Below are 25,885 nucleotides of genomic sequence, written 5' to 3' on the forward strand. Positions count from 1 at the left end.
ACACCTACTATGATAAGCAGCTATACATAAAGTGAGTGCCTCCTTTAGAATAAGCAACATTTCACTCATAAGGTTGGGTTAATGTTGTATAGTAAATGCCATCTCAAGTGACTCATGAAAATGATAAAAACATCATAAATCTGGAGTGAGTCTTCAAAGGACTGAGGAGCAGGGGTTGCCTTTGCTGGTCAATGCTTGGATCCTTGGGTGCTGGAAGGAGGGGGGATTCTTTAAGAGAGAGGATGAGCTCATTTCAGCATCTGGTGGGTTATGAGAGGCCTTCTAGACAGTACTGCTCAGTGATTATTTAAACCTAGCTCTCAGTTATCACTAACAGATAAAGAGTTAAGAGAAAGCAGATATTTTTAAGGACTGCCTTTGTTGCTGCTATTGTCTACTTTCACTGTTTTCCTGGGGAAATTGATATTAATAATTCTTCTTGATCCCTGTTGCCCAGAAAATGGCTTTGCAGCTTGACTGGTGTGTGTGTGTTTGTATGTATGTTTGCTTTTAGAGTGTGACTGAGAAAGATGTTGTGTTTGTTTTTTAGTCTTGTTGTAGCAAACTTGAACCAAAATTTAAAGAAAGGGATAAGTATTTTAATTTATTAGAATTTATTTTCTTTTTATTTGAATTTATTTTAGAACATTAAATACTGTGAACCGTTTACTTACAGCCTCTTGATGTCCTGATAATTTTGAAAGCAAAGATTCTGGATACTTTTTTTCTATCCTTTTATGATAATCGTATTGGGCAGACTAACTTCCAGGATACTTTGGGAAAGCATATACAGTAACAAAGACCCTAGTCTTTAGATGCCTTACCTCTTCCTTAAATCCAGGAAAGCATTACCTTCTTGATTGCGAGAGTGGAGATTGAGAGAAGGATATGCACCATGTGATACGGGTGGTGGAGGTGGTAGGGGTCATGGTAGGTGGTGATGGGAAGAATGATGGTGGTGGATGTGAGTGTTTTGTGTAGCCCACACATGGATGTATGTGCTAGGTGCCCTTTGTGGTATTTGCCCAAATACTGGTACCTTCAATTCCTTATTCTTTGTGAATTACAAATCACTGGCCTCCATTCTCCAGGAATGACTCCCTGGCACCCATTTTTACACACTGTAACTCTGTCTTTCAGATTATAGCAAATTATACTGGATCCCAGTTGGACCCAATCAGAGTCCACTGGAATTAAGAGGTTTTAACCTTAATCTGGGCTGTACTATTAAACAGAAGAGATCTAAAGTATGTGGCATGACTGGTCTTCTGCCTGCTGAATAGACACAATACCAGGAAAAAAATGACCCTGTAGAGAGAAAAACAGATAGTAGAAACAAAGAGAGAAGCAGATATGAGAAATGATCGGTAGGTTCAAGTTTTCTGCAGCCAGTCTGTATATTTATTCCAAAAATTCTGTGTAAATTTGTGAGTATAATTATAATAGATTTTAATTACAATAATTACAGTTTTTTTGCTCAAGCTTGCCTAAGTCAGTTTCTGTTACATGCAACTAAATGAATCCTGACAAATACAATATGATACTATATTATCTTAAAGTTCCTCCCAGTACTTTTATTCTTAAAAGTTGTAGATGAAGATCTCCTCCAAGATTATTAATATTAGATTGCTATCAGTGTTTTATCCTGTTAAGAGTTTAGACACAGTAAGAAAAGTGGAAGAGAAGTATTATTTCAAGCATTACCTTTCTGGGGAAGCATTTCCAATTCACCCTGAGTTAGGTGCCCTCATTGTGAGTTTCCATGGCACAGTGTTGCCGGATAAAATGCAGGAGACCTCAATATTGCATGGGACATACCTATACTAAAAATTATTTATTGTTTATCTGAAGTTCAAATTTAACTGGGCATCCTGCATTTTACCTGGCAGCCCTAGATCCATGCAGAGGGGTCCAGAATCAGGAGGTGTGCATGAGAAATTACCAGAAATTAGGTGTTGCAGCAGCAGCAGGTGTTGCTGGAACATAAACTTTGTAGAGTTGGAATCATTTTGGTGGTAGTGAGAGCCAAAGGTGTAAAGGAGGACAGAGGCCAAGTCATTCTTGCTCAGTCACTAAGTTGTGTCCAGTGCTTTACAACCCCATGGACTACAGCATGCCAGGCTCCTCTGTCCTCCATTAACTCCTGGAGTTTGCTCAAATTCATGTCCATTGAGTCAGTGATGCTGTCTAACCATCTCATCCTCTGCTGCTTCTTCTTTTGCCTTCAGTCTTTCCCAGCATCAAGGTCTTTTCCAGTGAGGTGACTCTTGGCATCAGGTGGCCAAAGTTTGGGAGCTTCAGCTTCACCATCAGTCCATCCAGTGAATATTCAGGGTTGATTTCCTTCAGGATTGACTGGTTTGATCTCCTTGCAGTCCATGGGACTCTCAAGAGTCTTCTCCAACACCACAGTTTGAAAGCATCAGCTCTTTGGTGCTTAACCTAGTTTATGGTCCACATCCATACCTGACTACTGGAAAAACCATAGCTTTGACTGTATGGACCTTGTTGGCAAAGTAATGTTTCTGCTTTTTAATACACTGTCTAGGTTTGTCATAGCTTTCCTTTGAAGGAGAAAATGTCTTCTAACTTTATGACTGCAGTTACCATCCACAGTGATTTTTGGAGCCCAGGAAAATAAACCTATCACTGTTTCCACTTTTCCCCATCTATTTGCTCTGAAGTGCTGGGACCAGATGCCGTGATCTTAGTTTTTTGAATGTTGATGTTTCAAGCCAGCTTTTTCACTCTTCCTCTTTCACTCTTATCAAGAGGCTCTTTAGTTCCTCTTTGCTTTCTACCATGAGGGTGGGATCATCTGCATATCTGAGGTTATTGGTATTTTTCCCAGCAATCTTGATTTCAGCTTGTACTCTATGCAGCCTGGCATTTCACATGATGTATTCTACATATAAATTAAATAACAAGATGACAATGTACAGCCTTGACCTACTCTTTTCCCAGTTTTGAACCAGTCCGTTGTTCTGTGTCTGATTCGAGCTATTGCTTCTTGACCTGCATACAGGTTTCTCAAAGGCAGGTAAGGTGGTCGGGTATTCCCATCATTTGAAGAATTTTCCACAGTTTGTTGTGATCCATACAATCATAGGCTTTCGTGTAGTCAGTAAAGCAGAAGTAGATGTTTTATTGATTAACATTTCAGAAAAATTCCCTTTGCTTTGTGAGAGCACAGTAATTGAATATATATCATTTTTTGCTTTGTTTTGATGTAACCCTGTGTGATACATTTAATGATGTGGTTGTAAGTTCATTTTATTTTGGTAATTGAGTTTTAATAGCCAAAAAAGGTAATTCATAAAGAGGAATTGATCCAAATAGAAGAATGACATCATTGGCTGCACTTAGTAAATCAAAATATATATTTTTTCCATTGCATTCACCAACAATGCCAAAGTTTTTGTTTCAGTTCAGCTAGTAATTGTTATTTTTCCCACTCAATCATCCTTACAAAGCATATTACATTTTTATATTTCTAAGAAGGAGTTCAAAATTCGTTAAAATTCATTCGGAAGATTTAGAAAATGCTGTTTCCAAGTTTTTAAAGTGTGCAGATATGAAGATTTCTATAAACTCCTTATTCTTTCCGCATCAGGTATTCACATATTCAAGTGTTATTGCTAGGCATTGTTACAGATCTTGGAGCTAGAACACTGAACACAAAACAGACAGAATTCCTCCCCTCATTCAGTGAGAAAGGGAGATGGACAATAACAGATAAGCACGTGTAATTAAAATTTGTTAGATGATGATAAACGTTAAAGAAAAAAGCAAAGCAATGAAAGGGAATGTGAAGTGTTGGGAATAGTTACTGTTTTAGATGGGGACCAGGGAAGGCCACATGGGAAAGTGATATTTCAGTAAAAATCTGAAGGAGGTAAGGGAGGATATCTGGGGAAATATTCCCCAGGCAAAGGGAGCAGCCAGTGCAAAACCCAAGACCACGTGTGCCTGGCCTCTTTGAGGCATAGGTCCATCGGGGCTGGAGGTGGGTGTGATGGTCCAATCATGTAGGGACTTTGTAGACCATTGTAGGGAATTTGGCTTTTACTCAGAGACATGTGAGAAACCGTCAGACGGTTTTGAGCAGAAGAGTGAGGGTGACTCGCTGCTGGGGGCAGTGGTGTAGTGAAGGAATTGGGGAAGTATACACAGGCAGGTCAACACGACGCTGCTGCTGTAATCTAGGAGTGAGACGATAGTAGTCAGGACTAGCCTGGGAGCATCAGAGCTGATAAGAGTGGTTGTGGTCCTGATGTTTTTTTTTTTTTTTGGATTGATGTATTTTAAAAGTGTTACCAGTTAGCTGTCAGAAGAGAAAAATTAGGTTTGGAACAATTGTGGGAAGTGTGAGAAAGAGGATTCAATGATGACTCCTAAAGGTGATGACTTCCATCATTTTCGTCAACAACAAAAATCACCTGATGGAAAACTCTCCAAACACCCATTTTCAAAATATTCTTTTCAGAGTCAGTTTCCTTGAAAAGTAATTATTTACCACTCATTATTAAAGCCTCAACTGTATCAGAAAATTAAATGACAACTAGCTTATAACCTGGATCACTGTTTAGAAAAATTTTTGGAAAGATAAAAAGAATAAGCATGTTCTCTTTTTGTTTCTTCACCAAAAGCATATCTTTTGAAGCAAACAGTTGACAGTTGCTTTCACTGGAGCAGTCAGGATATTTTAGATCACATGTTTACTTGTAAAAGAACAAGTATAAGTCAAATTGATATTTGACAAGTCTTGGTGTGATGGTGTGAAATAAGCAAGGAACCACTGTGTAGTATAAAAGATTTTCATGCTCAGTTCCATGTTATGACGAGATTGCACAATGATTCTACTAAATTAACAATGCCAGTGACATTCTGTAGCACTTGGTGTTTTTCTGGAGTCAACTTCTTTTCTGTAATAGCTTGCCTCTGAATGATGCAATGAATGCCTTTCACAGCTGGTGTTATCTTTTCCTGGACTCGTTTCTTTACTCCATCAATTTGTACAGGCTCTTCATAAAACAGTTGTTTTTTTTAAAATTCAAGAAGTCATTTATTATTAGAATGTATATTTCTTCTGCCTTTCTTTCTTTAGTGGCTCACTAAAAAATAGTTCTTTATAGATTTCATCATTGAGACAGTGTTTTCTGTATTTTCATCAATAGTATGATCCATTTTGCATCTCAAGTAGTTTAAAAATATTTCCTCAAATTTTCACCAACATTTTAACTATTGACTAAGAAATGAATTAGATTTATTGCCAATTTTTCATCTGTGCATTAATTATCAGAAAGTTATTAATACTGTTGGTTGATTTTTGTGTATCATTTATAAAATCATTTTATACAGAGGGAGGGAGAACAAATATTTCACAGATGATGTGTGACTTATCTTTTGTTTGAACATAATTATTACTAATATTGAGTATCATAGTGCCTTAGTATCAGGGGAAAATAGATTTGTATTCACATTTTGTAGACTTAATTGTAAAATGTCTTGCTAATCACACTGGCTTTATATTGTTGTTCATTGCCTTTTTAAGGCACTTAGAATGAAGTTCATTCTTAATGATCATGGATGTAAAGCAGTGTTTCAAATACTTGTATTGACGGTTTCACATCTTAGAAGCTGAGGTTTCTTCAGGCCACCGTTGTTTTAACTTCACAGAGTTGCTGACAGAGAGCTCATCTTAGAAATTCTGGAACCTCCTTGTGTTTATTTCTGTTTTTCTCTATTTGTTTCTCTGTAAGGAATGAACACAGAAGTCTTACAGGCAAAATAGACCCTGTGTCTTTGGGACCAACAATAGGAAATAAGACTTAATCAGTGTGAAATCAGTGTGGTAGGGAGAAGATTTTTAGGTCATAGGGAGGGGGTGAAAGGCTTTGACTCTGCTTTTTGAGGACCAGCTGAAGGTTTAGTGTTACTAATCTTTTTCAAAGAACCGACTTTTTGCCTTTGTTGATTTTTCTCTACTCTTAATTGTTTTCTGTCTAGTTCATTAATTTTTTTTCTTATTGTTTATTTCCTCTTTCTTTCCTTGGATTTATTTCTTTGTTCTTTTTCTAATTCTTTGATATGGATATATAAATGATTGATTTCTAACCTTCTTTTAAAATATAGCTTAGCTTCACTAGTTTTTATTTGTCATCATTTTTTATTGCTTTAGTTAAATTTTTTCTAATTACTCTTGTGATTTCTTCTTTGACCTGTGCTACTTAATGTGTACTGCTTCATTTCCAAACATTTGAGAATTCTCTCGTTAGCATTTTTGTGTTGATTTCTAGCTTAATTGAAAACATGCTATTGTTGTTCAGAAGCTCAGTCACGTCCAACTCTTTGCAACCCCATGGACTGCAACACACCAGGCTTCCCTGTCCTTCACCATTTCATGCAGCTTGCTAAAACTCAAGTCTGTTGAGTCGGTGATGCCATCCAACCATCTCTTCCTCTGTCGTCCCCTTCTCCTCCTTCCTTCAGTCTTTCCCAGCATCAGGGTCTTTTCTAAAGAGTCAGCTCTTTGCATCAAGTGGTTCAAAGTATTGGAGCTTCAGCTTCAGCATCGGTCCTTCCAATGAATATTCAGGATTTATTTCCTTTAGGATGGACTAAAGAAAACATGAAACATTGAAAACACGCTATAATATATGTCAGGCTTCCCAGGTAGTTCAAATGGTAAAGAATCTGCCTGCAGTGGGGGAGACCTGGGTTCGATCCCCTGGAGAAGGGCATGGCAAACCACGCCAGTATTCTTGCCTGGAGAATTCCATGGACAAAGGAGCCTGGTGGGCTCCACTCCACAGTGTCACAATGAGTCGGACACGTGTCACAAGTGTGTCACAAGTGAGTGACTACTACTTTCACTTTAATATATGTCAGTTAATCTTCAACGAATGTATTATGACAGTTTAATGAGAAAAAGAAAGTCTTTTCAACAAATGCTGTGGGAATAAGTTGGGGGAAAATGAACCACATACTCCTTCCTTAGACCACAAACAAAAATTATTTTGAGATAGGTCATAGGCATAAACATAAAGCTAAAACTGTAAAACTTCTTGGAAAAAAAGTAGGTGAATATCTTTTAAACCTTGAAGCGGGGAAAGATTTCTTAAAGGATGCCAAAAGCACTAATGTAAAGAAAAAATGATAAATTAGGATTTATCAGCATTAAAAACTTGTGCTCATCAAAAGACTATTAGAAATTGAAGAGGCAAACCACAGGCTCAGAGAAAATATAAACAATACATGTGTCTGACAAAAGACTGGCATCGATATAAATTGAACTCCTATAAGTAATTTTAAAAAACCACTCAGTACCATTTTGTTTCAGCTCTTAAAATAGGTGAATAAAAAGATGCAATTTCAGGCTTAAAAAAAAAAATCACAATTTGAAAATAATGGACTAAAGACTTGAACAGACACTGTGCAGAAAGATATGCAAAAAACTATAATTAGCCACCAAAGAAATGCATATCACGACCTCACACTGGAATGGCACAAACTAAAAGTCTGCTGACACCAAATGTTGATGAGTCTGTGTAAACTGGAACTCTCATGTGTTACTGATGGGAGTATAAAATGATACAGCTATTTGGGGAAAATGCTTGGCAGTTTCTTATAAGGTTACATTCACCAGTTCTATAACCTAGCATGTCCACTCCTAGGTATTTACCCAACAGGAATGAAAATATTTATTCGTAAAGAGACAGGTAAGAATATAATAGCTTTAGTCATAGTAGCCTCAAAATGGAAACAGCCAAATACCCATTTATGAGGGAATATATTAAAAAGTTATGATATTTTCACACAGTGGACTTATTGCTTAGCAATAAAGAAGGGTGAACTATTGATACATTCAACAGTGTAGATGAATCTCAAGACATTCTGCTGAGTAAATAAAGCCAGTACATACTATATGTTTTTCTGGAACTCTCTTGCTTTTTCAATGATCCAGTGGATGTTGGCAATTTGATCTCTGGTTCCTCTGCCTTTTCTAAAACCAGCTTGAACATCTGGAAGTTCACGGTTCATGTATTGCTGAGGCCTGGCTTGGAGAATTTTGAGCATTACTTTACTAGCGTGTGAGATGAGTGCAATTGTGCAGTAGTTTGAGCCTTCTTTGGCATTGCCTTTCTTTGGGATTGGAATGAAAACTGACCTTTTCCAGTCCTGTGGCCACTGCTGAGTTTGCCAAATTTGCTGGCATATGAGTGCAGCACTTTCACAGCATCATCTTCAGGATTTGGAATAGCTCAACTGGAATTCCATCATCTTCAGTAGCTTTATTCGTAGTAATGCTTCCTAAGGCCCACTTGACTTCACATTCCAGGATGTCTGGCTCTAGGTGAGTGATCACACCATTGTGATTATCTGGGTTGTGAAGATCTTTTTTGTACAGTTCTTCTATGTATTCTTGTCACCTCTTCTTAATATCTTCTGCTTCTGTTAGGTCCATACCATTTCTGTCTTTTATCGAGCCCATCTTTGCATGAAATGTTCCCTTGGTATCTCTAATTTTCTTGAAGAGATCTCTATAGTCTTTCCCATTCTATTGTTTTCCTCTATTTCTTTGCATTGATTGCTGAAGAAGGCTTTCTTATCTTTCCTTGCTATTCTTTGGAACTCTGCATTCAAATGGGTATATCTTTCCTTTTCTCCTTTGCTTTTCACTTCTCTTTTCACAGCTATTTGTAAGGCCTCCTCAGACAGCCATTTTACCTTTTTGCATTTCTTTTTCTTGGGGATGGTCTTGATCCCTGTCTCCTGTACAACGTCATGAACCTCCGTCCATAGTTCGTCAGGCACTCTATCTATCAGATCCAGTCCCTTAAATCTATTTCTCACTTCCACTGTATAATCATAAGGGATTTGATTTAGGTCATACTTGAATGGTCTAGTGGTTTTCCCCACTTTCTTCCATTTAAGTCTGAATTTGACAATAAGGAGTTCATGATCTGAGCCACAGTCAGTTCCTGGTCTTGTTTTTGCTGACTGTAGAGAGCTCCATCTTTGGCTGCAAGGAATATAATCAATCTGATTTCGGTGTCATCCATCTGGTGATGTCTATGTGTAGAGTCTTCTCTTGTGTTGTTGTAAGAGGGTGTGTTTGCTATGACCAGTGTGTTCTCTTGGCAAAACTCTATTAGCCTTTGCCCTGCTTCATTCTGTACTCCAAGGCCAAATTTGCCTGTTACTCCAGGTGTTTCTTGACTTTCTACTTTTGTATTCCAGTCCCCTATAATGAAAAGGACATCTTTTTTGCTTTATTGACTATGCCAAAGCCTTTGACTGTGTGGATCACAATAAACTGTGGAAAATTCTGAAAGAGATGGGAATACCAGACCACCTGACCTGCCTATTGAGAAACCTGTATGCAGGTCAGGAAGCAACTAGAACTGGACATGGAACAATAGATTGGTTCCAAATAGGTAAAGGAGTATGTCAAGGCTTATCTTGTCACCCTGCTTATTTAACTTATATGCAGAGTACATCATGAGAAATTCTGGGTTGGAAGAAGCACAAGCTGGAGTCAAGGTTGCCAGGAAAAATATCAATACCTCAGATATGCAGATGACACCACCCTTATGGCATAAAGTGAAGAAGAACTAAAGAGCCTCTTGATGAACGTGAAAGGGGAGAGTGAAAAAGTTGGCTTAAAGCTCAACGTTCAGAAAATTAAGATCATGGCATCTGGTCCCATCACTTCATGGGAAATAGATGGGGAAACAGTGGAAACAGTGGCTGACTTTATTTTTGGGGCTCCAAAATCACTGCAGATGGTGATTGCAGCCATGAAATTAAAAGACGCTTGCTCCTTGGAAGGAAAGTTATGTCCAACTTAGAATATTAAAAAGCAGAGACATTACTTCTTCAACAAAGGTCCATCTAGTCAAAGCTATGGTTTTTCCAGTAGTCATGTATGGATGTGAGAGTTGGACTATAAAGAAAGGTGAGTGCTGAAGGATTGATGCTTTTGAACTGTGGTGTTGGAGAAGACTCTTGAGAGTCCCTTGGACTGCAAGGAGATCCAACCAGTCCGTGGTAAAGGAGATCAGCCCTGGGTATTCATTGGAAGGACTGATGTTGAAGCTGAAACTCCAATACTTTGGCCACCTGATGCAAAGAGCTAACTCATTGGAAAAGACCCTGATGCTGGGAAAGATTGAGGGCAGGAGGAGAAGGGGAGAACAGAGGATGAGATGGTTGGATGGCATCACTGACTCAATGGACATGAGTTTGAGTGAACTCTGGGGGTTGGTGATGGACAGGGAGGCCTGGCATGCTGTAATTCGTGTGGTCTCAAAGAGTCGGACACGACTGAGTGACTGAACTAACTAACTAACTGACATACCATATGAGCCCATTTTTGTTTTTTAAAGCTCTAAAACAGGCAAAAGTAATCTCTGGTAATAGCAATGAGAACAGTGCTTGCCTTTGGGATGTGGAGATTGATTAAAAGTCACCTGAGGGAACTTTCTGGAATGATGGAAAGCCTCTGTATTTTTATTTTGTTATTGCACAATTTGATTTCTTTGTCAAAATGTATCAAACTATACACTTAAAACCAGTGTTTTACTGAATGTAAATTTTACTTTAACTTAAAAATGATATTATTTTTGTAGTTTCCTGTGAATCTATTTTACTTCAAAATAATAGGTTCAGAAAAGTACTCTATCGTTTCCATTTGTTGAAATTTCTTGAAACTTTTGTGATCCACATGTGGTTAATTTCCATAAACGTTAATGTGTGTTCTTTAAGCACTATGTAATCACAGTTGTTGAGTGCAGTTTTCACTGTCTCTTTTTTTCTTGAAAGAGAAATTGTTGCCTAGTAATTGTTGAATGAATGTAGGACTTTATGTATAAGCTTCCGTGATACATAATGGCTCAGTGGGTAAAGAATCCACTTGCAATGCAGAAGACACAGGAGACTCTGGTTTGATCCCTGGGTGGGGAAGATCCCCTCGAGGAGGAAATGGCAATCCACTCCAGTATTCTTGCCTGGAAAATTCCATGGACAGAGGAGCCTGGCAGGCTACAGTCCTTAGGGTTGCCAAGAGTCAGACATGACTGGGTGACTAAGTATCCACATGTATAAAAAGTCATAGATGCTATGGATGATGGTATCTTTCTCCAAAGGCTTACATTTGCTTCTGATAGGCAGTTGGAGTAACACAGACCTCTTTAATCTAATGAGGGACTGAACTGATTGAAGGCTTCAGTTGTATTTTTAAGGCCTTCATTCTAGGATGTAGCCCTTCGCAGCTGCTGCTGCTGCTGCTGTCTCTTCAGTCGTGTCCGACTCTGTGCGACCCCATAGACAGCAGCCTACCAGGCTCCTCCGTCCGTGGGATACTCCAGGCAAGAGCACTGGAATGGGGTGCCATTGCCCTCTCCGAAGCTGTAGCCCTTTAAAGCATCCTAACTGAAAGCGTGGGATATTGACCTGGACTTTTCCTTTATCAGTGGGCCCTGAACTCTACTTTTCATTCCTCCAACATCATTGAACTATCAAATGCGCTGTTTAACTCCCCAGCCTCTTAGCTGCTGTTTTCTGCTTGGTTTACATTGTCTATCAATAAGCAAATGCATAGAGAGAAAGAATGTGGAACTTGCTTCTCTGGACTTCCCTTTACTTTGGGGTCTCCTCAACTTTGTCAGCCTATTAAAAGGTCTCCTCACTTCATGTTGTCTATAAGCAGCTGCTTGGCTTCTCAGCAGTTTTGTCTTGCGCCTCTTAAAGATCAGTAGATTTCAAGGGCTTCCCTGGTCGCTCAGTGGTAAAGAATCCTCCAGCCAATGCAGAAGACACAGGTTTGATCCCTGATCCAGGAATACCCCACATGCTCCAGGGCGGCTAAGCTCATGTGCCACAACTATTGAGCCTGTGCTCTAGAGCCAGGAGCCTCAACTGTTGAGCCCATGTGCCTCAGCTACTGAAGCCCACATGCTCTAGAGCTGTGCTCTGCAGCAAGAGTAGCCCTTGCTCACTGCAACTAGAGAATTAGCCAGCAACGAAGACCCAGCACTAAATAATAAGTAAAATAAATGAATAAGTAAAAAAAAAAAACCAGTAGATTTCTTCAGAGGAAAAGTAGTACCTCATTTTTATTTCCCTTCTCCCTAAGTTCTTGCCCTCCCATGTCCTGTCTGCCTTGGTAGTACTCCAGTACCTTCCAATAGCCTTTAAAAATAATTCCGTCTAGCTTTTCTAGCTGTTTCAATGAAAGTTGGTCTGATTCAAGCTTTCCCTCTTAGCCATAACTGGGAATCCTTCTCTAAGCCCACACTGTGAACTCCTCCCAGTGGCCATTGTCATCCTGAGAATTGAAGCAATTTCTTTCTGTGTCATTGCCCCAGAATGTTGTCTTCTTTTCCTGGGGTTTGTGAAGGGCATATATAAACCTGGAGTTGTTCCTGAACATTTCCCACCTCCTTTCCAGTCAACATCTCCAGTCATTAAGTCATTTCCCTTCCAGTGTATTTAAAGGGATTGTGTGTGCCCTACTCACAGGGAGCCCATTAACCTAGTTAACGCTGCAGTTGGTACTTGAATAAAAAGGTGCCCTCATTATTTCTAGGGAAGGAAATAGTCTAATGATTACTGCCTTCACGAGACTGAATTTGTGTCTTCTAGCTCCTTGAATTTTAGCTGAATTACCATGAAAAATAAACATGAGAATTCTGTGTATAAGAAGGATGGGAGCCTCAGTATTCATGAACATGATCCTTTCAGCCTCTTCGAAAGTGGAAACAGTTTATAATAAGTGCTTTTAAGGCCTTAGAATAAATTTAGGCTAAAGAATGCAAATTTAATATCACTAAACCTAATTGGAAATCTCAAGAAAAAAAACAAGCAATAAAAAACCTCTTTTGTAATGACTTTTGCCAGGGAATGGAAAAGAGATTCATTTTAAAGATGTCTTCAGAGAGAACTGAAGATATAAAGCTCATGATTTTCTTTTTTCAACAGGTCACAAGAGCAGTGATTCCCAGGCTTTCTCAACAATGTACCCTATTTCTGGGCACACTTACCACTGAGGATAAATTCTTCTTTTTACAAGAAGAAAATTTTGGAGAAGAGCTATCTACAAGGAAAGGACGTATAGCTATTCAGAGAGGTAAGTGATTTGTTTAGAGGATGGGGAAAGAAGTAGCTCACAAAGAAAATACTAAAGAATATTTCATTTATTGTGAGTGGGACTTGACATGGATGGTATGCATTTCACTAAATATCAAGTAAAAAGATCCTTGTCATTGATGGTCTTCTAATTCTAGATTTAATTATCAGTTCTTTTACTCACCATCTGTGTAAATTTGGACAAGTCATTTAAATTCTCAGAGCTCCAGTTCTTTTATCTGTAAGAAAAAATTTCATATGAAAATGCTTTGCCAATGGGAGAGTATAATATAAAACTAAAACTGTTATTGTTTATTGTTAATTACTATTATCTGCTGCTGTTATAAAATTCTATGGAATAAGTTAGCGGCCCTGTGACTCATGGTACATTTGGTCTGTTGAGCTTGGTACTGTAAACTGAGGGCTTTGTCCTGAGTGCCTGGAATGGAAGGCATTTCACACCTGCCCCCCAGTAAAAACAGCATCTGCTGGTATCTGTCACCTACTTTTAGAAACTTGGAGGAAAGGGTGGAAGTTAAAGACAAGATCAAAGATGAGAAAATAACTACCTGTATTATTTGTTACAACAAGCATTATATTCAGTGTTGTTTAACGCATACACCAAGCCTTGGAAAGTGGGTGTTATACCTCCCATGACATTTTTTCTCAAGAGACCAGGATTCCTTAGGGAATCGCTTAAAAGCAGATAAAAACCATTTGGTTTTATAATGATTGGGGAGATATTGGATGGAAGGAACTTGAAGTTCTTAATTTTTTCTAATGTTTTTGATGACATGTACAGTTTCTATAATGACAAAGTGCCTAATTAAAAATAAATAATGGATTAACAAAATCTTTGTTGAGCATGTCTTATGAATTAGGTACTATTCTAGGTGCTAATTCCCATCATGAATGAAACAGGTGAAGATCCCTGCCCTCATGGAGCCTATTCTAGCATGGAGAGAAACAAATAATAAATAATGTACACAATAGAGAAATAAATTAAAAGTAATCAGGATATTAGAAGCCAGTAAGAATATGGAAAAAAGAAAAAGCAGAGCCAGGTAAGGGGAAGTGGAAATATGCTGGGTGGGTAGGAAAATAGATTTTGGGGTTAAGTGAGGTGGAGGAAAGACAGGAATTCTGGGATTAGCCCTGGTGTGTTCCAAGTGGAGAAGGAGCTAATACGAAGCTCCTGACAAGGGAACATGGTGATGTCCCAGACATTGCCAGGAGGCCTGTGAGCTAGAGTAGAGTGGGTGGGAGAGAGAGTAGCAATGTCAGCTCTAGAGGAAATAATGTCATTTCCTCGGTTTAGGTACATAAGAAAAGTTACCTTGTCTTCTTCTTGTCTCTCTGGTTTATTCTAAGTCTTTCCTCTGCAATTAAAATACACACACGCACAATAAGTAAACTGTACCTCCACCACTGTATCAGTTTCCGAGTGTTGCTATAACAAAAGACCACAAACGGGTGGCTTAAAACAACAGAAATTTATTGTCTTTTGGTTCTGCGAAAGTTCCAAATGAAGGTAGGGTCATGCTCCCTCCCATGGGATGGGAGGGTGTCATGGTGGTGGCAGTCACTGGCTGGCGTTCCTTGGCCTGAACTGCATCACTCCAGTCTCTGCCTCTGTAGGCATGTGACATACTCCCTAAATGTTTGCGTCTTCCCTTGGTGGTCCTTTCTTTTTAAGGAATCCAGACATTAAGAGTCTAACCCATGAGTCTACAGTCTCTGGGATCCAATGCCTGATGATCTGAGGCAGAGCTGATACAATGATACTACTAGAAATAAAGTACACAATAAATGAAATGTGCTTGAGTCAATCCTGAAACCATCCCCCCCACCCACCATGGTTCATGGAAAAGTTGTCTTCTATGAAACCAGTCCCTGGTGCCAGAAAGACTGGGTACCGCTCTAGTATGACGCCATCTTAACTATGACATCAGCAATCACCCTATTACCAAATAAGTCCACATTCTGAGGTACTGGGGGTTAGGAATTCAATACATGCTTTGGGGGGACACATTCAACCATAACAGCACCTTAAATAATATGTAATACTCATTATTATTCCCATCTTGCAAGTAGAGAAACAGGCTCAGAAAGCTTAAATGACTTGGCCAAGGTCAGAGCCAGTAAGCAGAAGAGCCTGGTCAGTGCTATTTTTATCATGGACATATCAGTGCTTTTATCAGTGCAATTTTACCATGCTGTGACAGTGACGTAAGGATGGAGATGACAGAGCACTGCGCAGGTCGAGGGCAGCAATTACACACATACGCACATTGTGGTCCTCATCCCTACTGCTTAACCCTAAGATAGCTCACAATTAATACTCTACCTCAGCATTCCTGTCAACGGGAAAATAGGTGCCCCTCCATAGCCCACTCCCCATTTTGCATTTCATTCCATAGCATGATAAACATAGGAAACAGATGCTTTTTCCCTCCTTCAGGATTTTTTCCCAGGAAAATATTGTTACAATTTCTGTGGCACGTAGAACATTTTGTGACAGGACCGCATGTTTTTTTCTCACAAAACAAAGGAAAAAAAAAAAATACAACTCTCTGAGTCAGTTGGCATATTGCAATAAAATTAGGGGATTTTGAAAGCATTTAATATATTTTGCTTTCTCATTATATTTAAGCATTTCTTCTTGACATAAAGCTTATCTAGCCATTGGTAAGCCTGAAATCAACTCTAGAACCTTGTTTATGCTCAGTCTTAAGACTAAGGGAAACACCAAGAAAAAGAAGGATACGGCAAAACTGAACTGAACGCTTTTCCATGATGAGTCACAGTGAGCAGTGACATTGCTATGGAACCAAACTTGGGTCCACTCACCCTTATGCAGTAAAGCAAATCTCACACCAGGTTCTCATGAGGGGAAATACAGCATTTATTGTAGGGCACCAAGCAAGGAGAACAGGCAGCTCGTGGTCGAAAGACCTGAACTCCCTGGCAGCTTTTCAGAAGGGATTTTAAAAGCAGCGTGAAGGCAGGGACCCCAGGGTATGTGATCAGCACACAATTCTCGGATTGGTTGGCATCAAGGTGGAGTTTCATTGGTCGGCATCAAGCTTTATTAGCCTTTTGGTTTCAACTGGTCTGGGGTCTATGTTCTTGTGGTCAGTTTTCATCTGGAGCTTCCTGTAAAAACAACCTAGGAACCTGTATCAGGCCTTTATCTGTATCTTTCAGGGAACCTTCAGTTTGATGAGTCTGCAATGTGTCAGATTTATATTCTAAATTATTAGCAATTTCCTGGCCCAACAGCTCTTCTTTGTTTCTATATCTTCACATTTCCTTATCATTAACTCTTGAGTTAGCCTTTAGAGACTCAAGGGAGGCCTGGGAAACTAAAGCAAAAGCCTTTTACTTCAAAGTACAGGTACACAGGGGCTTTTTTAGGGTTTCCACTTTTTTTTGATACTCCTCAATCTTGAGGGGAACAGGTTCGGGAAAAGAAAGGAAGCAAAGTTTTGGATAAAGGGGTTAATCATAAACTCAGCAAAGAAACTCAGTTTCGGGGGGACTTGGTTTCAACATCCCCTGGCCAGGCTGAACACATGAAGTCTTCAGAGGCAGGGGTCCCAGAGGAATGTCTAAATTGTGGTCTAGGAAATCCAATGTTCAAGGCTAAGCAATAAGTCTAGGAGATGAGACCAAACTGTGGTTGAAAAAAAGAAGTCATAAGGTCAAAAGATCAGAGCTGTATCAACAAGTCTAGTGGGAGACTAACTGAGTGGTTTAGAAAATTGATCGGGTGAGCGTTAGGGAGGCCTGATATTCTATGGGCCTAACTGCACGGGGTGGGGCCCCAAGAAGGAAGTTGTTGGGTAAGACTGGGCAGTCCCATACCTGCTTTTCCCAAATATGATCAGTAGCTGGGTTTTTTTTGTTGTTACATAGTCTACAAGTTTCTTTTCAAATTCCCTGCTTTTTACCTCAACTCAGTATTTTTATTCCCCCTACATTCTGGGACTTTTCTTTCCATTTAACAGCCGACTGCTTTGGATCTGTGTGTGGAAGCATATGTTCTTCTTAGTATCAGAAAGAAGTGGGGGAAAACTGCCTTTCTTCCAAAAATGCTTCTGCTGTTGCTGCTGTTAAGTTGCTTCAGTCGTGTCCGACTCTGTGCAACCCCATAGGTGGGCCTCCTACCAGGCTCCTCTCTGTCCCTGGGGTTCTCCAGGCAAGAACACTGGAGTGGGTTGCCATTTCCTTCTCCAAAGATGCTTCTACTCTTTGTTAAAATTGATTATCTGTGATCCTGAAAGTGTGTGGAAAGAGCAGTGTCTTCATATTTTAATACTAAACGAAAATGACCCCTGGCCTTTGATGTCACCACCACAGAAGGCCACTCCCCAGAGCACTGCTTGGTCACACAGTTCTGGCAGGGGGCAGAGGGCTCATGAACACAGGGGCACCCGGTCCACTTGTGATTCTCCAGCCACACAGGGAACTGCAGGTGAACAGTTGCTGCTCTTCCTGCAGCTGCTGCTGCTGCTGCTGGTGATGATGATGAAGGACCGAGCAAGTCAGGGGTCAATAATTAAAATTACTTCCCTGAAACAGACATTATGGCAAAACACTGGAGTTTCTATAAGAAAGACTAAAGGGTGACAAACACTAGAAATGACTCTTTGCAACCCCCTGGACTGTAGACCGCCAGGCTCCTCTATCCACGAGATTCTCCAGGCAAGAATACTGGAGTTGGTAGCCATTCCCTTCTCTAGGGGGTCTTCCCAATGCAAGGATTGAACCCAGGTCTCCTGCATTGCAGGCAGATTCTTTATCATCTGAGCCACCAGGCTCTAGGGGTTTTCCTGTGCTAGCTATGTCATATAAAGGGAATCATGCAATATTCTTTCTGTGTCTGGTGAAGCATTTGTTTTCTGTTACAAGTCATTTATTTCTTTCAGTCTGCTCCTAGCATTGCCCTTGGATAGCTGAAATGCTCTGGGAAAATTAAAATCTCTAATTAGGACCTAAGAAGACCTCTTCGGAAATATCTACTTCACCTTGGTTGCTGGTGAGCTTATGAGACAAGTAACAGTTGAGAATGAAGTTACTGACTTTGCAAGGGTATGAAGAATTGGACTTTACCTTATTCACATCTATCTTGAGGTTCGGTCCCTTCCAGCAGCATCTCCAGTTTATGTCTTGTGTAGTGGTCTGGACACCAATTTATCCCATTATCCAAATGAACCTGTAATTGATATTTTGGCATCAGGATACTAGAGATTATATTGCTGGCCTGAACAACAAAGCATAGTTTCCCCCCAGGGAGTAAAATGATACTAGCTGTTGAAGATGAAAATTTGAGAAATACTTTACACTCTCCTCTCTTAGGGAGGCTGCTCATCCTCCCTCCTCTCTTCCCTCCCTGATGAAATAGAGGCTGCCCAAGAGGGCTTTGGGATGCAGACAGAAGAGGCTTGAAATAAGATGCCTCTCTCCATCTGCCGGACGTAATCCAAGATGAGCTGCACAGATGAAGCTGGCAGAGAAATGGGGAACCGGATGGCAGACAAGGTTCTAAGGGGACGAAAATCCTAGTTAAATCCTTTTGTGGGAGCAAAAGAGCCGGCTGGTCTAATAATGCGGAATCCAAGAAATAAATTGATGTGGTGCTAGTGGTTTATCGAATGAAATTTCTTTTCTGTAGACCCCCTGGGGGTGTTACTAATGTGTTCTGTGGGATGACAGTTAAATATGGGACAAATGATGACTTGTCTGCACCAAGTGGTGATTATCATTTACTGTTTTATGTGCTAGGTGAGATTGAATCATTGCCTGCCTGCTCTGAAATATCTCTTCCGGGAGCCTGAAAATTCCACTTTAGAGTAGCTGAATGGATTTGATAGGGTCCAGCAATGACAGGGATGGGGTGGAGCATTTTTGTTGATTCCCGCTCCCTTCTCTCCCTCCCTCCCTCCTTCTCTCCTCTCTCCCCATCTCCCTCCCTTCATTAACCTGTAAGGAACTTGTTATAAACCAGACCTTGTGCTGAGGGCTTTTGTTGTTGTTCTTCAGTCCAACTCTTTGTGACCGTATGGACTGCAGCACGCCAGGCTTCCCTGTTATTCACCATCTCCTGGAGCTTTCTCAAACTCATGTCCATTGAGTTGATGATGCCATCCAACCATCTCATCCTCTGTCACCCTCTTCTCCTGCCCTCAGTCTTTCCCAGCATCAGGGTCTTTTCCAGTGAGTGGGCTCTTCGCATCAAGTGGCCAAAGTTTTGGAGCTTCAGCTTCAGCATCTGTCCTTCTAATGAATATTCAGGGTTGATTTCCTTTTGGATTGACTGGTTTGATCTCCTTGCTGTCCAGGGAACTCTCAAGAGCCTTTTCCAGCACCACAATTCGAAAGCATCAATTCTTTGGTGCTGTGCCTTCTTTATGGTCCAACTCTCATATCTGCACATGACTACTGGAAAAGCCATAGCTTTGACTATACAAACCTTTGTTGGCAAAGTGATGTCTCTGCTTTTTAATATGCTGTCTAGGTTTGCCATAGCTTTCTTCCAAGGAACAAACATATTTTAAGGGCTGCTGCTGCTGCTACTGCTGCTATGTCGCTTCAGTCATGTCCGACTATGTGCGATCCCACAGACGGCAGGCCACCAGGCTCCCCCGTCTCTGGAATTCTCCAAGGAAGAACACTGGAGTGGGTTGCCATTTCCTTCTCCAATGCATCAAAGTGAAAAGTGAAAGTGAAGTCGCTCAGTCGTGCCGGACTCTTAGCGACCCCATGGACCGCAGCCTACCAGGCTCCTCCATCCATGGGATTTTCCAGGCAAGAGTACTGGAGTGGGGTGCCATTGCCTTCTCCAGTAAGGATGTGAAATGAGACCCTGCCACCCAGGAGTTCCTGGTCACTCCCTTTTTGTTTTCTCTCTTTTGCTTCCTGTTCTTCTACTGTTAAAGAGAACTGTAAGCAGCTGTGTATTTGTCCATCTCTCATAGTAGGAAGTAGCTGCCAAAGGCCAGAGTCCTTCCTGCCTTTGAGCCTTTGAATCTATTGATAGCATTGCCCTAGCAGAAATTTATTGAATTGAATTCAGATATGTAAATACGTAACTGGATAAAATACAGTTAGTGATATTTGAGTGAATTTTGCACAGTGCTTGGAAGCACATGGGGCAGAGTCCACAGCTGCCAAAGGCAGCCAGCGGGCCTCCTGGAGGCGTCATGGGAGCTGTCTTGAAAGATGAGAAGGTGTTTGCCAGACAAACAAGCGGGGTGCCCAGTCTCCTGAGGTCTCACCTGCGTGAATGTTTCTTCGGAGGTGATCCTCTAATCCTGCCCTTTTCTTTCTTTAATGAAATTTCAAACGAAGTAAGTGATTCTGCTTGATTTGCCAGTAGCTTTGGATCAAGACTGGGATTAAGTATGGGCTTCCCTGGTGTCTCAGTGGGAAAGAATCCACCTGCCAAGAGACACGAGTTCAGTCCCTAGGTTGGGAGATCGCCTGGAGAAGGAAATGACAAATCACTCCAGTATTCTTGTCTGGAGAATTCCATGGACAGAGGAGCCTCTTGGGCTATAGTCCATGTGGTCACAAAGCGTCGGACGCGGCTGAGTGACTAAACAACAACTGAAACAGTACCGGTGGCTTTCCAGAAGGTGACAAAGCTGGTTTCTTCTAGGGCCTAAAGCCCCTCTCCCACCAAAAAAAAGAAAAGTCTGTTGATTTCCTCACCCCTAAAATGCAACCTGCTTTCATCTTCCTTTTCCTTATTGAAATATTAAATATTCAAAATTTCATTTCCTAAACGAGTTTGATTTGGAGCCAGGATTTCACTCCAATGATCCTTTCACCCTTGCAGCAAACACACCCAGAGAATGCCTGTACTGCTCTGGGGTGGACACTTACAGAGACCCAACATGGAGAGACTTTCTGCTCGTAAAGAGCCTAATGCTGTGCTTAATCACTCAGTCGTGTCCAACTCTTTGCAACCCCATGGACTATAGCCTGCCAGGCTCCTCTGTCCATGGGATTCTCCAAACAAGAATACTGGAGTGGGTTGTCATGCCCTCCTCCAGGGGTTCTTCCCAACCTAGGGATCGAACCCAGGTGTCCCACATTGCAGGTGGATTCTTCGCTATCTGAGCCACCAGGGAAGCCCAGAATCCACACCAAACAAGAAGCGAACATCAGCACAGAAGTGCTCCTCTTCTGCCCTTTACTAGTAAAGCGGAGTCTTCCTTGCACACAGAGTTGACATTGATACTTTTTGACATAACTGACTCTAATCCTGAAGTTTTAAAAATTAATTTATTTTTTTGCTACACTGCGTGGCTTGTAGGATATTATTTCCCTGACCAGGGATCGAACCCAGGCCCTCAGCAGTGAGAGGGCAGTGTTAAACACTGGACCACCAGAGACATCCCTGAACTGAAATTTAGAAGTTTCAAGGCCCAGGGAACAGTGAAGAGAACCATATTCACCACCAGAAGATTTACCAGAAGAGCATCTTTAGTCCAAACTTCACTGGCATATATTTTAAGAAACCTCGGAAAGTCCTTTCTATGCAGAAAAATACCCCCCAAAAGGAGCGTTTACCCAAAAGGAGCATTTATTATTTGGTTATATATATTCATGTATTTTAAGAGCCTGTATCATTTTATTTTCATTTATCTATGATAAATTTCAGTGTGTTGTAGAACTTAAGAATTTTCCTAGAACTGGAACCCCAATGTATAATTCTGATGATTTCACAGATGAGAATGTCACTTACTGGAACCCCAATTTATAATTCTGATGGTTACACAGATGAGGATGTCACTTAGCAAAGCCCGTCTTGTCTTCCCCATGTAGTTCCTTTTTAAAAATATTTATCTTTGGTTGCACTGGGTCTTTGTTGCTGTGTGTGCGCTTTCTCTAGTCGCTGTGTAAGTTCACTGCAGTGGCTTCTCGAATATTGCCGAGCATAGACTCTAGAGCAAAGGCTCAGTAGTTACAGCACACGTGGGCTTAGTTGTCCTGCGGCATATGGAATCTTCCTGGACCGAACCTGTGTTCCCTACATTGGAAGGCAGATTCCTTACCACTGGACCACCAGGAAAGTCCCTTATGTAATTCTTGCGTTGGGCTGCATTGCAGGCAGATGCTTTACCGTCTGAGCCACCAGGGAAGCTTTATTATAGGTAAGGTTGCTCACCCAAACTTCCCTCTTCTCTCTTGCTTTTCCAGTCATCAGCCTAGCTGTGCTTCAGTTCACTTCAGTTCAGTTCAGCCACTCAGTCATGTCTGACTCTTTGCGACCCCATGAATCGCAGCATGCCAGGCTTCCCTGTCCATCACCAACTCCTGGAGTTTACCCAAACTCATGTGCATCGAATCAGTGATGCCATCCAGCCATCTCATCCTCTGTCATCCCCTTCTCCTCTTGCCCTCAATCCCTCCCAGCTTCGGGGTCTTTTCAGTGAGTCAGCTCTTCGCATCAGGTGGCCAAAGTATTGGAGTTTCAGCTTCAGCATCAGTCCTTCCAATGAACACCCAGGACTGATCTCCTTTAGGATGGACTGGTTGGATCTCCTTCCAGTCCAAGAGACTCTCAAGAGTCCTCCAACACCACAGTTCAAAAGCATCAATTCTTCGGCGATCAGCTTTCTTCAAAGTCCAACTCTCACATCCATACGTGACCACTGGAAAACCCATAGCCTTGACTAGACGGACCTTTGTCGGCAAAGTAATGTTTCTGCTTTTTAATACACAGTCTAGGTTGGTCATAATTTTCCTTCCAAGGAGTAAGTGTCTTTTAATTTCATGGGTGCAATCACTATCTGCAAAGGACTTCAAATCCAAATGCTAAGTCTTTCATAATTCATTCTCTGACGCCTCCCACTCTTCCCAGAAGTGGTTTTTTTTCTTCCTCCAAACATCCACAGCACTATGGTCCCTTCATCCACCCATACACACTCAAAACCTAACATTTTCTACCTGGTTTATAATTTTTTGGTAAATATACCTCCTACTAAATAATACTTCCCATGGAGCCAGTGATATTTTCTTTATGTCTTTATATATATCTCATCTCCTCTTCCCTCATCATTCCCTCTTCTCTCATCCCAATAGCTGTCGCAAAATAAAACAGATACTTGGTAATAATTCACTAAATGGAGTCAGTGGATGGAATTTCCATCTCAGTAAATGTATCCAAGAATGTCTACATCTTTTCCAGATACCGTAATCCGTAGCATAAATCTTTATACCAGTGTTTCCCAAAGTATGTTTCATGAGCAACTATTCTGAAGAATGTTTAAAAAAGAATTCTTAAAATGTCTATGGTTGAAAATGCTTGGGAAATTCTAAACAAAGTTTTAAACAGAATTCTTACTGTAGGACTTCTCATGTTGTAAGCATTGAGGAGTTTTAGTTTCAGAGTCTAAAATGAGGCAGTAAGGCTGTGTTCCTTCTGTAAGCTTGAGGGGAGAATCCCTTTCCTTACCTTTTCTAGCGTTTAGAGATGTCTGCCTTCCTTGACTCATGGCCCCTTCTCCCATCTTCAAAGCTGGCAATGTAGTATAAGGATGGAAAATTTTGTTGTTTTTCCCTTCTAGGTTCTTTGGCTAATCTAATAATTAAATTGCCATATGAAAGTCTGTCGTTGTTTAGTCACTCAGTCACATTCGACTATTTACGACCCCATAAATTGTAGCCCACCAAGCTCCTCTGTCCATCGGATTTCTCAGGCAAGAACACTGGTGTGGGTTGCCATTTCCTTCTCCAGGGAATCTTCCCAACCCAGGAGTTGAACCTGCATCTCTTCTGTCTCCTGCATTGGCAGGTGGGTTCTTTACCACTAGCACCACCCGGGAAGCTATGATAGATTAACAGGAGAAAAGCAAATTTAATTTTGTATATATGGAGGTCCTGTAAAAATATGAAACTCAAATCACCAAAGTAGGAAGTTTTTATACCTCTTAGACAAAGGAACGATAAATTTGTACAACATAGACAAAGAGGTGTGGGCTTGGGGTAGTAAATTAGTGAAGAAATAACAAGTTTTCTTTGCACAGCCTTCTTGGTCCTGAATTCCCCATGTCTGGTGAGAAGGATGCCTTCTATCCCCCAGGGAGGATACCTTTCACATGGGAGACTTATTTCCCATTTTTAAGGGTGACACGTGAAGGTCAAAGTGCCCTTTTTGGACTGGCTCTTTCCCAAGCAACTTTAACTCAAAATGATCAGGGTACCCACATGGCATATTTTAGGGTGGCATATTCTGCTTGCCTTCAGTCTTATGTTCCAGTCTCTCCCCTTCTCTGACCTCCACTTCTGTCATCACACCTCTTCCTATGACCCCTTTAAAGGTACTTGTGTTTGCATTGGGCCCACCTGGAAAATCCGTCCCATGGGATACTCTTCCCATCAAAATGCCCTTAATTTAATCACCTCTGCAAAGTTCCAGTGCACAGAAGATAGCACATTCACAGGTTCTGGAGATTAAAAGGTCACCATCTCTGGGATTCCTGTGTCTGCAGCAGTTAGGGGAATAAACCTTTCATTCCTCGACGGCGAACTGGATGGAATACCCACCACCACCTATACCATTATTTCTAATGGAAAGTGAATTCTGAGTTGTGGTGCTAAACAAGTTCACATCTGCAGTTCACAATCCTGGATAAACTGTGAACTCTTTGTATAGTAACCTCAGCAGTTATGACAGTAAAAATCACTGACAGCCATCATACACCCAAATCTGCCTAAACTCTTCTCTCACAGTCCCAGGTATATAGCCCTTGTTTTCACAGTACATCAGACAAATTTTATGATAGAACTGTCCACTAGGCTTATTTTTCCCTTGAGAGTTTTTTATGACCTTTTAAACTGTTTACAAATGTGAACCTGTTATACATCATTTTGCAATGAGTTTATTCTCTGTACAGGAAGCTATACTCTTCTGGCAGTCTTGTTTTTAGCCATGTCTTACCCACTGCCCCATAGACTTTAGTAACATCTATCCAGTGTTACAGTCACTAAGTAGGGGGGTGATGCAAATGGTAAACTAGAAACATGGCACTTGAGAAGCTTGATAAGGTTTGAAGACTTGTGGAAAGAGGTTGACTATGAGGAAGAATAGAAATATACAATGGAATATTACTCAGCCATAAAAAGGAATGAAATTGTGCCATTTGTAAATGGACCTCAAGACTGTAATACAAAGTGAAGTAAATCAGAAAGAGAAAAGCAAATACATATCAACGTATATATGTAGAACCTAGAAAACTGGTACAGATGAACCTGTTTGCAAAGTAGACAGAGACACAGATGTAGAGAAGAAACATGGACACCAACAGGGGGAAATGGAGGTGAGATGAATTGGGAGATTAACATATATACATGTTGATGCTATATATAAAATAGATAGCTAGTGAGAACCTACCATATAGCACAGGGAACTCTACTCAGTGCTTTATGGTTTCTATGGTGACCTAAATGGAAAGGATATCCAAAAAAGAGGGAATAGAGGTAAACATTTAGCTGATTCACTTTGCTGCACTGCAGAAACTAATACAGCATTGTAAGGCAACTATACCCCAGGCAGATGTTTTTAAAAATCAAACTAGAGATAAAAAAAAAAAAAAAAGCTGGCCAAGGGATAGAATTATGAATTGAAGTCTAAAGTGTGTCATGTTTTAAAAGACTTTGTGGGGAGTAAACCCATAAACATTGTCCTGGGCAAAGGAAACCAAGTTACCTAAGGAAGCTACTTGATTTCACATAACTAGAA

At 40.7% G+C, this 25,885-nt stretch overlaps 1 protein-coding gene across 1 annotated transcript in view; it reads left to right on the plus strand.

Annotated features, from left to right (window-relative positions):
• The window catches only part of CRACD (capping protein inhibiting regulator of actin dynamics), a 276,452-nt gene that overhangs the window by 134,827 nt on the left and 115,740 nt on the right, over positions 1-25,885 (plus strand). Inside the window, exon 2 of the mRNA NM_001101941.2 lies at positions 12,985-13,132. The gene's annotated coding sequence lies outside the window, so the exon portion shown is untranslated. The remainder of the gene's footprint in view (positions 1-12,984; positions 13,133-25,885) is intronic.

Source organism: Bos taurus, chromosome 6 (genome assembly GCF_002263795.3).
Source record: "Bos taurus isolate L1 Dominette 01449 registration number 42190680 breed Hereford chromosome 6, ARS-UCD2.0, whole genome shotgun sequence".
NCBI lineage: Eukaryota > Metazoa > Chordata > Mammalia > Artiodactyla > Bovidae > Bos > Bos taurus.